Raw genomic sequence first — 14531 nt, forward strand, 5'->3', positions numbered from 1 at the left:
TGAAATACCACCAAATGAAAGCTCTATTAGTGAGAAGAAAAGGAGGTAAAATTCATTTGGGTGGTAAGTTGCATGACCGAGCAATAAACGGTGAAAGTAGTGTAGGTCAGAAGTGTAAAAAGTGGCCTGGTCTTTCAGGGTGTTTAAGCACTGGGGGCTGAGGTGGTTAAAGGGGTTGTCCGAGTTATGAAAAAAAAAAAAATAGCACTGAAAATCTGATGGGCAGCAATATATAACTAAGGCCTCTTTCACACTTGCGTTGTCCGGATCCGGCGTGTACTCCACTTGCCGGAATTACACGCCGGATCCGGAAAAACGCAAGTGTACTGAAAGCATTTGAAGACGGAACCGTCTTCCAAATGCGTTCAGTGTTACTATGGCACCCAGGACGCTATTAAAGTCCTGGTTGCCATAGTAGGAGCGGGGAGCGGGGGAGCGGTATACTTACAGTCCGTGCGGCTCCCGGGGCGCTCCAGAATGACGTCAGAGCGCCCCATGCGCATGGATGACGTGATCCATGTGATCACATGATCCATGCGCTTGGGGCGCCCTGACGTCACTCTGGAGCGCCCGGGGAGCCGCACGGACGGTAAGTACACTGCTCCCCGCTCCCCACTACACTTTACCATGGCTGCCAGGACTTTAGCGTCCCGGCAGCCATGGTAACCACTCTGAAAAAGCTAAATGTCGGCTCCGGCAATGCGCCGAAACGACGTTTAGCTTAAGGCCGGATCCAGATCAATGCCTTTCAATGGGCATTAATTCCGGATCCGGCCTTGCGGCAAGTGTTCCGGATTTTTGGCCGGAGCAAAAAGCGCAGCATGCTGCGGTATTTTCTCCGGCCAAAAAACGTTCCGTTCCGGAACTGAAGACATCCTGATGCATCCTGAACGGATTTCTCTCCATTCAGAATGCATTAGGATAATCCTGATCAGGATTCTTCCGGCATAGAGCCCCGACGACGGAACTCTATGCCGGAAGACAAGAACGCAAGTGTTAAAGAGCCCTAAGCTAAGCAAGTTTTATGCAAAAGAAATATATATATTTCCTCATTTCCCTGGTTCTTTTCTGGCCCTTTGTTTACATGCAATAAAAACAATCTCTGCCCCTCCCCCTGCACTGCTAAGGGAGTGAATACAAGAGCTGCCCTGAGTGACATGTCTGCCTGCTGGGAGATTCTACAGCATGTTTTATGTGTAGGACTACAAGTCCCAGCTGTATAATGACACTGCTAAGGGAGTGAATACAAGAGCTGCCCTGAGTGACATGTCTGCCTGCTGGGAGACTCTGCAGCATGTTGTAAGTGTAGAACTACAAGTCCCAGCTGTATAATGACACTGCTAATACACACAGGATTTTCCCCCTACCTTCTTGTGCAATGCTCTCTCTAGTCCTTCAGCTTCTGTGCCCAGATATGTCACTGCCTGCTAGCTGCCTGCCTTCAGTCTGTGCAGCTGAAGGGGTTAAGAATCCTAGCAGAGAGCAGAGTGAAGGGGGCGTGGCCAGCACAGTGAAGTCGTTTACAGGCTTGTAAACGACCTTTATCAGGGCAGGGAGAGAAGCTGACATCACAGGTCATGTGACCCTCAGTGAAATCTGAGAAACCAGCCACTGGAGATAAAGTGACTTAATTAGAAATCTGTTACATTTGCTTAGTTAGGAACATAGAAAGAACAAAAAAATAACTCGGATAACCCCTTTAAGTTCTCCTGCAAAATGTCTTGATAAACTTGGGAATTCATTTTTCCTTCGATGATGGCAATCTGTCCAGACCCTGACGCAGAAAAGCAGCCCCAAACCATGATGCCCCCACCACCATACTTCACTGTTGGGATGAGGTTTTGATGTTGGTGTGCTGTGCCTCTTTTTCTCCACATATAGTGTTGTGTGTTTCTTCCAAACAACTCAACTTTGGTTTCATCTGTCCATAGAATATTTTGCCAGTACTGCTGTGGAACATCCAGGTGCTCTTGTGCAAACTGTAATGCAGCAATGGTTTTTTTGGACAGCAGTGGCTTCCTCTGTGGTATCCTCCCATGAAATCCATTCTTGTTTAGTGTTTTACGTATCGTAGATTCGCTAACAGGGATGTTAGCATATGCCAGAGACTTTTGTAAGTCTTTAGCTGACACTCTAGGATTCTTCTTCACCTCATTGAGCAGTCTGCGCTGTGCTCTTGCAGTCATCTTTACAGGACGGCCACTCCTAGGGAGAGTAGCAGCAGTGCTGAACTTTCTCCATTTATAGACAATTTGTCTTACCGTGGAATGATGAACAGCAAGGCTTTTGGAGATACTTTTTTTTAACCCTTTTCAGCTTTATGCAAGTCAACAATTCTTAATCGTAGGTCTTCTGAGAGCTCTTTTGTGTGAGGCATCATTCACATCAGGCAATGCTTCTTGTGAAAAGCAAACCCAGAACTGGTGTGTGTTTTTTATGGAGCAGGGCAGCTGTAACCAACACCTCCAATCTCATCTCATTGATTGGACTCCAGTTGTCACATCTGTGACAGGTCTCAAAAGGTCTGAAAGATTATCTACGCATTAGTGATCTGACAGCCTCTTTTGGTTTTACTTTGTCTGCGTGTTGCTGGTATGTCCTCACCTCCTGTTTAGGTGTGGATCATGTGACCTTTACCTCGCCCTATTTAGTCTGACCTTTCCCATCACTCCTTGCTTGGGATAGCTTTATTTGGTCTTGGAAGAGCTGGAGTGTGGTTTGTGTTGAAGTCCTGTTCATTCTTCATCCTTCATCCTCTGAAGTTAAGTGTTCTGCTTGTCGTGTTTTGTATCCCCCCCCCCCCCCCCCCTTCCCGGTTGTTTACTAGGCCTCAGTGAGATGCTAGTTCCTTCGCCCATCGAGAGGTGCCCATACGGATAGGAGTTAGGGCCAGGAGCAGGGTTTTACAGGTGGTGACCCTTTTCCTTCCCCAGCGGTGAGGCCTAGTGTCTTTCCCCTTCCTTCTTGATTGTCTTTTGGTGTTCTGCCCTACTACATCCGTAACACCAGTTGGCTGACACCTCACTCCAATTGGCTCTTGGAGATGTCATTAGTCTAGGGGTTCACATACTTTTTCCACCTGCACTGTGAATGTTCACATGGTGTGTTCAATAAAAACATGGTAACATTTAATTCTTTGTGTGTTATTAGTTTAAGCAGACTGTGATTGTCTATTGTTGTGACTTAGATGAAGATCAGATCAAATTTTATGACCAATTTGTGCAGAAATCCATATCATTCCAAAGGGTTCACATACGTTTTCTTGCAACTATATAGACACAGAGGGGTCATTTATTAATCTAAAATAGCCCTAAATTGGGTGTATTGCAGGCGCAGATTGTGGCAGCTGGTTGCGCCAAAATCTGCGACTTCTCCCCGCTCACGCTAGGTCTAAATTTGTGGATGGGGAGGGGGGCGGGTTGGCAGGCCCATCTCATTCATTATTTGAGTAGAAAAAGGTCTAAATGTAAGACATCTTGGAAGCTGTCTTACATTTGGAACACTGGACACGCCGAAGGTATGGAGAGGCTGGCGCCAGCGCATGGCCTTTATTAAGACCAGCGTCTAAAACTCTGGTCTTAATAAATGTGCCCCAGAGTTCCCAGGTAGTCAGCATTCTCCAAGAGATGCTACAATTGTAATATCCCCTCTGCAGCAGATTATCACAGCTTTAGATTCTTATCTCCTGAAAGAACGAGGAAAGCAAAAGTGGCAAGTAAAAATAGGAGCAAGTATGAGTGCAAACGGCTCATCAAAGTGTGAAGATGTATGTTAATTAGCAGAAAATGAATGGAAAAATATTAATGTGATTGAAAACAAATCCGAACGATTCCTGGGACATTTGGTATTTGAGTTGCAGTTTGCACAATGTTTATATACAGCAGCACTGATATGTTAATTTTAACAGATGAAGAAACACTGTACACAAGTCATAAAAAACCCAACCCGTCTGTGTCTCCTCGATGATAAAATGTATAATTACCATGGAGATCCCCTGAACTGCGGCTTCATTCCATGCCTTTGTCAGTGAAAAATAAGAGCAGTCGGGATGAGAGATGAGCCCTTGGGTGATGACGGTTATTATCTCCAATACAGAAATGAGTTTCTTAGCTATCTGTAATTAAAGCACGGCTCAGGGATTCTGATATTAACCTTTTTCTTAAAACATCTCTTAAAATGAGAGTTTATTGTCCATACGTACAATATGATCATCCACAAAAATCCTGCCTCCTGATTAAGGCTACTTTCACACTGGTGTTTTGGCTTTCGTTTGTGAGATCCGTTCAGGGCTCTCACAAGCGGTCCAAAACGGATACATTCTGCCCTAATGCATTCTGAATGGATAAGGATCCGTTCAGAATGCATCAGTTTGGCTCCGTTCAGCCTCCATTCCGCTCTGGAGGCGGACACCAAAACGCTGCCTTCAGTGTTTTGGTGTCCGCCTGACGATGCGGAGGCAAACGGATCCGTCCTGACTTACAATGTAAGTCAATGGGGACGGATCCGTTTTCACTGACACAATATGGCACAATAAAAAACGGATCCATCCTCCATTGACTTTCAATGGTGTTTTAAGACGGATCTGTTTTGGCTATGTTACAGATAATACAAACGGATCCGTTCTGAACGGATGCATGCGGTTGTATTATCTGAACGGAAGCGTTTGTGCAGATCCACGACGGATCCGCACCAAAAGCGAGTGTGAAAGTAGCCTAAACTGTTAAAGTCTGAGGCAGGAATTAATCATGGGAGTAATATCTGAAGTCCGTTTTGAGTCTGTGTTGGTGTAATTTGCGCCAAATTAATAAAATAGTATATGTTTTGGCTCATCTTTAACACTTTTGTCTAGAAATGCAATTCAGGTTTCTGTCTCCCCACCCCTACAAGAGTGACCCCCCAAGAGTTCCAGTCATAAATCTGGGATGAAACTCATTAACATATCTAACCACATCCACGTTTACATTAACTTTTCAAAACTTAGGTAAGTGGTGGAAAAATTTAACGTTTTTGCACAACTGACCTCAAAAAGTCGCAAAAGCTCTTTAGCTCTATTTCTTTCTTTTTTTTACTTTTTGAAGATATAATTCTGGAGTGCAGGGCATGATAAGTCCTCCCCCCCTCCCCCAGTTCTTTTGTGACTGAACAACGTCCCCCTCATGTCTTGCTGCCAGGTATGCCTCTTTTCTGAAGCTGCATTACTCCTTGTGCAGTTTTTGATGCTTCCACTTTGAGTGGTAGGGATTCGAGACAAGTGTTTGTATCAGGGAAGGGCAGTCTATTATATGGCTGATAGAATTTCTGTGACCATTTCTGCATATTTTGCTACATGTAATGAAATGGTGGTCACCAAGACTGGAAGTCAAGTGGTTGCTAGGTAACCTAAACTAATACAGCATGCATTATATGCTAAATGTGCAGTATATAAAGGCTATATGTATACAATTGATGTAGTAAAAGGCTTTACATTTCCAAGACTTTTTTTTTTACTTTAACAGCATTTGATTTGGTTGGGTGTCTGACACCCGGGACCCCTTCCATTCAGCAGTTTGATAAGGCACCCAAGTGAATGGGGCTGAGCTGCGATACCAAGCTCACCCTCTATACAATGTACAGAGCTGAGCTTGGTAAACTGCGATAAGGCTGCAGCGCTTACGGGTCATTGGCGGGGTCTCGGTTGTCGGACTGCCACCTACCAGATACTGACGACCTATCCAGAGGAGAGATCATCAGTTAAAGTCCAATTAAACCCCTTTAATATTATGAATTGGGACTTAGACTGGTTTGGTCTATGTCCTGCTTTGTCCTCTTACCTGTATAAGATGCTATAGAATTTTATGAAGCCTATCTAAAAATTAGCTGTTGTTTAAAATCAAAGGATTATGCTGAACATTTTAAAATAATTTTTGTTGTGTGTGTGTGTGTATATATATATATATATATATATATATATATATATATATATAATTATTTTTTTTTTTTATCCTGTAAAACTTGCAGTTTCCAAACTGGCCACTGACCCTCATAATAGGCTGAAACTTCCTGTTCTGTAGAGATCAGTTCTCAGCAGTTATGTCACAGAATTACAATGATGGATAATATATATATAGTTAACACAGGATTCACCATGCACAACATTCACAATAGGTCATGGTCACAGCGTGCCTACTCTCCCTCCCTGTACAATGATGGCTGCACAGATAGCAAACTATATTCTGCAGCGCTTTACAGACATTATCATCTAACTGTCACCAATGGGGCTCATAATCTAAGGTCCCTATCAGTATGTCTTTGGAATGTGGGAGGAAACCAGAGAACCCAGAGGAAACCCAAACACGGGGAGAACATACAAACTCCATGCAGATGTTGTCCTTGGTCGAATTCGAACCTAGGACCCCAGAGCTGCAAGACACCAGTGCCAACCCCTGAGCCACCATGCTGCCCATGTCAATGAACTTCTCTAAGCTACAGCTTCCTATGGTCCATGTAGCAGCAGTAAAACATGTATATCAATGCTGTATGTAGATCAGAGCGGCAGTTCAGACAAGATGTCTGCCCCTTAATCATGAATTAAAAAATTGAATTTAAAAAAAGCTACCAGCAGAAATTAAAACAGATTACAGAAAAATAAATTGAGCAGTTTCTGGTTTCATTAGTAAAGAAATGAATATATACTGTATGAGCAGTACCTTCCTTTTAAAGCTGCACTTTTTGATGCCATTTAAATCTTTAAAACTTAAATTTTAGTTGTAGGCAGTTCGTTGGTTAACATGGCCAGCTAAATGAGAAATACATGATAATGGATAGTATCATTGTCCTTTATTACAAAAAATAGAAAAATATTCCTGCAGTCTTGCAGTAGAGTTGTGGGCATGGAATACATGTGTGTATATACAGCATCAATCTCACTGTACCAGGGGAATTTGTCGCCCTGATAATGTGGATTAATCTTTATTATTTTACCTCATGGTCATGTGTCAGCCGCACAGAAATCTGATGGATATGGTTCTATAATTCTTCTCTAGTGCTTTTCTGTCTGCTTTAGACAGCTTTTCAATGAACATGTCCCTCTGCGACTAGCATAGAAGCCAGTTTTTATCTGTGTAATGTTTTGTACCAGCAGTCCTTCACAGTGAAAGCTGCTCTTTGAAGCAGCTGTTTTGGCTAATAGATAATGATCCCCATCAGGGAACCCCATGGATACCTCCTTTTGTCGTTTAAAGGGGTTTTCCAGGGTTATGAACGTTTTTTCTAGCTGCCAGAGCATATGGTATCTGTTTAAAAACTCATACTCGCCTGCTCCTCGTCGCTCGGTTACGGCATCCTGGTTCCATTTTGTGATCTTCCGGCCCTGGTCTGTTTTCTTACCAGGGTATGGACAGGGTCACATGTTTCACTGCAGCCAATGGATGGCCTGAGCAGGGACGTGTCCCCCAAGTGGCATGTGACCCAGCAGTGACATGCTGATTGGCTGCAGTGGCACATGTTAGCCCGCTCGTACCCCAACTTGAAGGGAACAGACCAGAAGATCGCCAAATGGAGCCATAGTGCTGGAAGAGAGCAGTGAGGAGCAGGTGAGTATAAGCTTTTAAGCGGTACCATACACTCCAGTGCCTTTAGAGGAATATGAAAATGGGGTGTCTAGGGGACTAACTTTACTCTTGTAAAATCTTGTCTAAAGTAGGTTAAAGGGGTTGTCCGGGTTAAGAGCTGAACCCCGACATATCCCCTACTTCACCCAGGTAGCCCCTCTGAGTGGAGCATTTCATGCTCCGATGTCCCCCCCTGCCCTGTGCTGTATCGCGCAGGGCCAGGGCTGTTTTGTTTACATTTTTCCGCTGATAGGCGGAGGCTTCCACTAATGGGCGGGCTTTAGCGCTGTCTTAGAGGCTAGGGCAGCGCTAAAGCCCGCCAATTAGTGCCGATGACATCACCGAGCTCACTGCTAGGGGGGGCTAGTACATCACTGGATCTTCTGAAAAAGCCCTTGCCCTTGCTCCACTCAGAGGGGCTGCCTGGGTGAAGAAGGGGTTATGTCTGGGTTCAGCTCTAAACCCAGACAACCCATTTAAGGCTATATTCTATGTACACATACCTGTGCTGGTAGGTACTACAAATGCGCTATGACATTGCCTTTTCATGTGAGTAATGACCATGTGATATGTAATCACATAAAGTTAATCAAATGTGTGATACTACAGTGGGATGCAAAGGTTTGGGCAACCTTGTTAATCGTCATGATTTTCCTGTATAAATCGCTGGTTTTTACGATAAAAAATGTCAGTTAAATATATCATATAGGAGACACACAGTGATATTTGAGAAGTGAAATGAAGTTTATTGGATTTACAGAAAGTGTGCTATAATTATTTAAACAAAATTAGGCAGGTGCATAATTTTGGGCACTGTTGTCATTTTATTGATTCCAAAACCTTTAGAACTAATTATTGGAACTCAAATTGGCTTAGTAAGCTCAGTGACCCCTGACCTACATACACAGGTGAATCCAATTATGAGAAAGAGTATTTAAGGGGTTCAATTGTAAGTTTCCCTCCTCTTTTAATTTTCTCTGAAGAGTAGCAACATGGGGGTCTCAAAACAACCCTCAAATGACCTAAAGACAAAGATTGTTCACCATCATGGTTTAGGGGAAGGATACAGAAAGCTGTCTCCACAGTTAGGAACATATTGAGGAAATGGAAGACCACAGGCTCAGTTCAAGTTAAGGCTCGAAGTGGCAGACCAAGAAAAATCTCGGATAGACAGAAGTGACGAATGGTGAGAACAGTCAGAGTCAACCCACAGACCAGCACCAAAGACCTACAACATCATCTTGCTGCAGATGGAGTCACTGTGCATCGTTCAACCATTCGGCGCACTTTACACAAGGAAATGCTGTATGCGGGAGTGATGCAGAGGAAGCCTTTTCTCCACCCACAGCACAAAAGGTGCCACTTGAGGTGGGCTAAAGCACATTTGGACAAGCCAGCTTCATTTTGGAATAAGGTGCTGTGGACTGATGAAACTAAAATTGAGTTATTTGGTCATAACAAGGGGCGTTATGCATAGAGGAAAAAGAACACAGCATTCCAAGAAAAACACCTGCTACCTACAGTAAAATATGGTGGTGGTTCCATCATGCTGTGGGGCTGTGGGGCCAGTGCAGGGACTGGGAATCTTGTCAAAGTTGAGGGATGCATGGATTCCACTCAGTATCAGCAGATTCTGGAGACCAATGTCCAGGAATCAGTGACAAAGCTGAAGCTGCGCCGGGGCTGGATCTTTCAACAAGACAACGACCCTAAACACTGCTCAAAAAACCACTAAGGCCTTTATGCAGAGGAACAAGTACAACGTTCTGGAATGGCCATCTCAGTCCCCAGACCTGAATATAATTGAAAATCTGTGGTGTGACTTAGAGAGCTGTCCATGCTCAGAAGCCATCAAACCTAAATGAACTAAAGATGTTTTGTAAAGAGGAATGGTCCAAAATACCTTCAACCAGAATCCAGACTCTCATTGGAACCTACAGGAAGCGTTTAGAGGCTGAAATTTATGCAAAAGGAGGATCTATTAAATATTGATTTCATTTCTTTTTTGTGGTGCCCAAATTTATGCACCTGCCAAATTTTGTTTAAACAATTATAGCACACTTTCTGTAAATCCAATAAACTTCATTTCACTTCTCAAATATCACTGTGTGTCTCCTATATGATATATTTAACTGACATTTTTTATCGTAACAACCAACAATTTATACAGGAAAATCATGACGATTAACAAGGTTGCCCAAACTTTCGCATCCCACTGTATATTCTTTAACCTGATGATTAAAGGGTTTCTTGGAGACAGGGAAGCCATGGTTTGAGGGCAGAGCATGGTGCCAAAGTGAAAAGACTTATCTTTCACATCTGCTCTGGGTTCATTGCCAAGCTCCCGTCTCTGCCAACCATAAGTGCAACATGCTGTCCACATGCATGTCACCGCCAATGACTGGCCTCAGTGGTGACCTGTGCCGGCATGGCAGGTTACCGCTGAGGTCATTGATTGGCTGGCATGTGACATGCATGTAGATGGCTTGGGGACCAGAAGCAGCGCGGATGGGAGCTCAGCGCTGGACCCGTGACAGATGAGTGTTTTTTTTTTTTTTTAACTTTGCCACCATTCCCAGCCCTCTGACCATGAGTTCTGGTCTTGGAGAATGCCTTTAAATCAAATGCAACGCTCACCCAAGTTTAACCTCTGTATATGGAGGGAATTCTTACGTTATTTTATGGTTTTAATGGTTCAGTACTAGACATAACAGCATCCTACAAGACAACTCAAGTAAGAGAACATACATACTGTATATGCAAGACTGTAGTCTACGTATTGTTTGCACCAGTAAACCTGATTTTCCATGGCTTTGTATTTCACTTGCTCTGCTGTTCATTAGATACAGGAAATCATAAACTGTAAATCTTCAGTCACCTGGAGATCAAAGAGCTGTAATCTGAAATCACATCTCTTTAATTTCCCTTTTGGTCTTTATTTGCTTTCCCATGATTTTTTTTTCTCTTTCATCATTTTGTCATTAGACCCTGTTTTGGGTTTGGTGGTGATCAATCGCATGTGTCATTTTAGTGACTGAACTGCTTCTTTCTAATTTAGTGGCGCTTACTGTAATTCACCGCATTTATCACATTTTTGGATTTAGCCATTTGGTGGATGTTTTTGTAAGTTCACTTAATTTAAAGGGAACCTGTCACCTAAAAAACGCCTCCCAAACCACCAGCATTACCTTAAAGTAGCCATCAGTATGTTCCTAAAGATCCTATTCTTTCTCCGGCCAGATTCCCCAAAATCTTGAATTCCCCTGCACGCGCTATGTAGCAGCAGAGTTTAAAGTCAAGGGGGCAGCGGCCTCCTCGCTTCAAGTCAGGATAACCCCGCCCCCTTTCCCTGCCCCTTCGCTTTTGATTGACAGCAGATAGTTTTCGGCTAAACCGGCCGAAGTCTCACACATGCGCCCTGACGTTTCTGTTAACGTGCCTGTACATTGTTGTATACCGCTGTTAGGTCGTTTTTAGCGGCTCAATTTGCAGGCTCCCGGGTGTCAATCAGAGGTGAAGGGGCAGGGAAAGGGGCGGGGTTATCCTGACTTGAAGCGAGGAGGCCGCTGCCCCCTTGACTTCAAACTCTGCTGCTACATAGCGCGTGCAGGGGAATTCAAGATTTTGGGGAATCTGGCCGGAGGAAGAATAGGATCTTTAGGAACATACTGATGGCTACTTTAAGGTAATGCTGGTGGTTTGGGAGGCGTTTTTTAGGTGACAGGTTCCCTTTAATGGAGCTAAGCTGCAATACTAGACACAACCCATGGAACGTGGGAGGTTCTTTAGGGAAGAAAGCAGCCATATTTTTCTAATCCTTGATGGCCCCTTGATTGTAACTATGATAAATAGCCATGACAAATTCACTCCTTAGTAAAACCTGAGCCCATCGCCAGGCAGGTGTATACCATGATATACCATGCCCTGTATAACTTTTATGCCGTTACCCCTTTAATTCTAACTATAGTAAGGTGATGACTTTTTGAAGCAAAGGGTTACCAAAAACAAAATTTTTTTAACATAACTTTTCGAAATGGCAGGAACTGCAGTGGGGTTCATACTTATCTGGTCCCTGCTACTGGATTCCATTGGCCGTCTCTGGGAATCAACATCCTATTGACAGTGTCACGTGACCGCTGCACCCTAGTTCCCAGGGTGATGGGCTGGTCCCGCCCGCTGGTTAGTAGGGAGTCTTATCTGACCAGAGCTAGAGTCAAGACCGACATGTGTGACCTCCTGCCAAGAAGGCCCAAAGAGAAGCCTCATCCAGGAAAAACGATTCTTGAGACTGAAAAGCTGCCAGAGAACAACTTAAAGGGGTTGTCCGGGTTCAGAGCTGAACCTGGAAATACCTCCATTTTCACCCAGGCAGCCCCCATGACTTGAGCATCGGAGCAGTTAATGCTCCGATGCTCTCCTTTGCCCTGCGCTAAATCGCGCAGGGAAAAGGCATTTTCAAGAGTTCCGGTGAAGAACTGGGCTCTCCATGGGGCTGCCAGGAAGCCCGGTGACGTCACCGGCACTGATGGGCAAGCTTCCGCCCGGCAGTGTGTTATTGTAAACAAAAGAGCCCTTGCCCCGGGCAACCTCTTTAACTAAGAGACCAAAGGGGCCTGGTCATTGACTTCACCATCCATCCGCCGGCCTACACCTGTTCTCCTACCGTGCACCCTGCTAATCACCCACCATCAAGGTCAGCCCAACCACCATCAGGCAGGTGACCCCAATAGTCCAGGGTGTGCCCCAAGGGAAGAAAGGGTGCATCCTCCACTCACAGCACGGCCCTGGGGAACAATGGAGTGAGGACAGCCAATGTGAAAGACAACTACTTCTATTAGCACCACAACTACCACTCCCCTCCTCCAGGCTCTTCCCCTGCAGGTCACTACACAAGGTTTCTGAAAATACAATGCATTACCAACTCCTTTGTATTTAGAGGGTATTGGTAAGTGGGATTACATTGTCTGTCTGGAAGTGCATTTTCTGTATCAGAAGATGTAGCAAAAGGTGAAGTCGCATTTGATGTGTCAAAGACAGTGGAGGGGGTTTGTTGTGGAAGGAGAGATGAGAAGAGCAGCACAGACTTGATTACTTCTCCATGTGATCCTTTTCTTGCTGATTGATATTCTGTTCATTCAGTCACAGGAAATGCTGGGATTAGATGTGGTAGTAAAACATATAACTCTGTTCTTGGCTGTTTCTCCAGCACAAAGCATTTGGCCTCCAGCCTATATTGTATACAAGCTGCTGACAGCAGTGTCATACAGGGTTTCTAGTCCTTGATTGAAGACCTGTACACAATGTAATTGTTCATGACTATTGTGTTTATATTTGTAAAACAATTGGAAATCGTTCTATTGGTCAGAACAGATTTAGGATTTGCTTTAACCCTTTGCAGCCAGAACATTTTTTCACATGAATAAATATGAATTTTAAAGGCGCAGGCTTAAAACTGAAGAGTAAATGCTGCCAGCACTCAAAGGGGCACATCTCTCAGGTAAGAAGTGCAGAAGTCTGGACCATTTAACCTTTTGGGGCTCAAATATATGCACTTTTTTTTGTATATTTAAGGGATTGTTCCTACTAAAATATTCTACGTTTTTTAAAAGCAGCACCAGGATCTGTATACTTTTGTAATTGCATGTATTTAAACATTCAGTATAGGCACTTAGTTATTCAATAAAATGTATCAGTATAGCACCATCTCTCCTTATTTCCCTGTCCGTTTAGCTGAGGTGGTTACACATGCTCAGCTCCATCAGCTGTATCCTCTGTTAGAAGCTGTGACCGTTACAGGGAGAGAGCTGCAGCAGAAAGGACACGTCCTCCTGGGGCTGCCAGCCTGAAATAAATCTAGCAATTGAAGCTATGACTGTGGAGATCTCTGGATTCATGGGAGGCACACAGCTGATTCTAGCTTTGTTAGAAAGAGATTTTCATGTGCTTGTATGATGTCTGATTTTCCTTTTTTACATCATGGCCTAACCCTAATGTTGTACAAAGATACAAAATGACAACACATTTGTTCACTAGTTCTAAGTATATAAAAAATAGAAACATAACAAAAACTAAAAGTAAAAGAAGGGGTTACGAAATCAAAGCAACAAACAAGTCATTAACCCCTTAAGGACATAGGACGTACCAGTACGCCCTATTTCCCGACTCCTTAAGGCCCAAGGACGTACCGGTACGTCCTAACTTTTAAATCGGGATTCCGGCGCCCGAGGGGTTAAACGGAACGGGATTTCGGCTGAAATCCTTCAGCCGGCATCCTGTGACAACGCCAGGGGGGGTGATGTGACCCCCCCGTGTCGGCGATCGCAGCAAACCGCAGGTCAATTCAGACCTGCGGTTTGCTGCGCTTTTTGCAGTTTCTGATGCCCGCGGTCCCTGACCGCGGGGATCAGAAACTTTTGAGTGCCTATAATCTATATTTTTCACCCCCCCCCCCCCTGCACCCCTGCATGATTTGATGCCGGCGGGTGGTGCGGGGGGGGTGTCGCAGGCAGTGGGGGCGTTGCGGGAGGCAGGCGGTGCGGCAGGCGGGATCGCGATCCCCCGCCCGCCTCCCCATGAATGATCGTTGGCTTCTAGTGGTTATACCAGGGTGCCAGCACATTGCTGGCACCCTGGTATAAACGACTGACATCTGTGCAGATGTCAGCCGTTTAACCCTTTCCATACCGCGGTCCGTACGGACCGCTGTATGGAAAAAGTTATCTGTCATCGGTCAGGGAGCTCCCTCCCTCTCCATCGGGGGGCTGCTGTGCCTTTGCAGCCCCCCGATGGAGAGGGAGAGAGCCCCCAGAGAGCCCCCCTTAGCCCCGTGCTTACCCTTCCCCGTCTGCGAAGTTCTGAGCAGACGGGGAGGGTTCCCATGGCAACAGGACGCCTGCTCAGGCGTCCTGCTGTCCATGGTGCTGAACAGATCTATGCTGAAAG

The 14531-nt window shown here is 44.8% G+C and overlaps 1 protein-coding gene across 2 annotated transcripts in view; it reads left to right on the forward strand.

The window, feature by feature from the left end:
• Positions 1 to 14531, forward strand: part of SH3KBP1 (SH3 domain containing kinase binding protein 1) — a 424339-nt gene that overhangs the window by 120403 nt on the left and 289405 nt on the right. Inside the window, exon 2 of one of the 2 annotated variants that reach the window (XM_040423675.1) lies at positions 4863 to 4981. The exons of the other annotated variant lie outside the window; for it this stretch is intronic. The gene's annotated coding sequence lies outside the window, so the exon portion shown is untranslated. The remainder of the gene's footprint in view (positions 1 to 4862; positions 4982 to 14531) is intronic. 2 annotated transcript variants of the gene reach the window in all.

Source organism: Bufo bufo, chromosome 3, assembly GCF_905171765.1.
Source record: "Bufo bufo chromosome 3, aBufBuf1.1, whole genome shotgun sequence".
NCBI classification, from domain to species: Eukaryota; Metazoa; Chordata; class Amphibia; order Anura; family Bufonidae; genus Bufo; species Bufo bufo.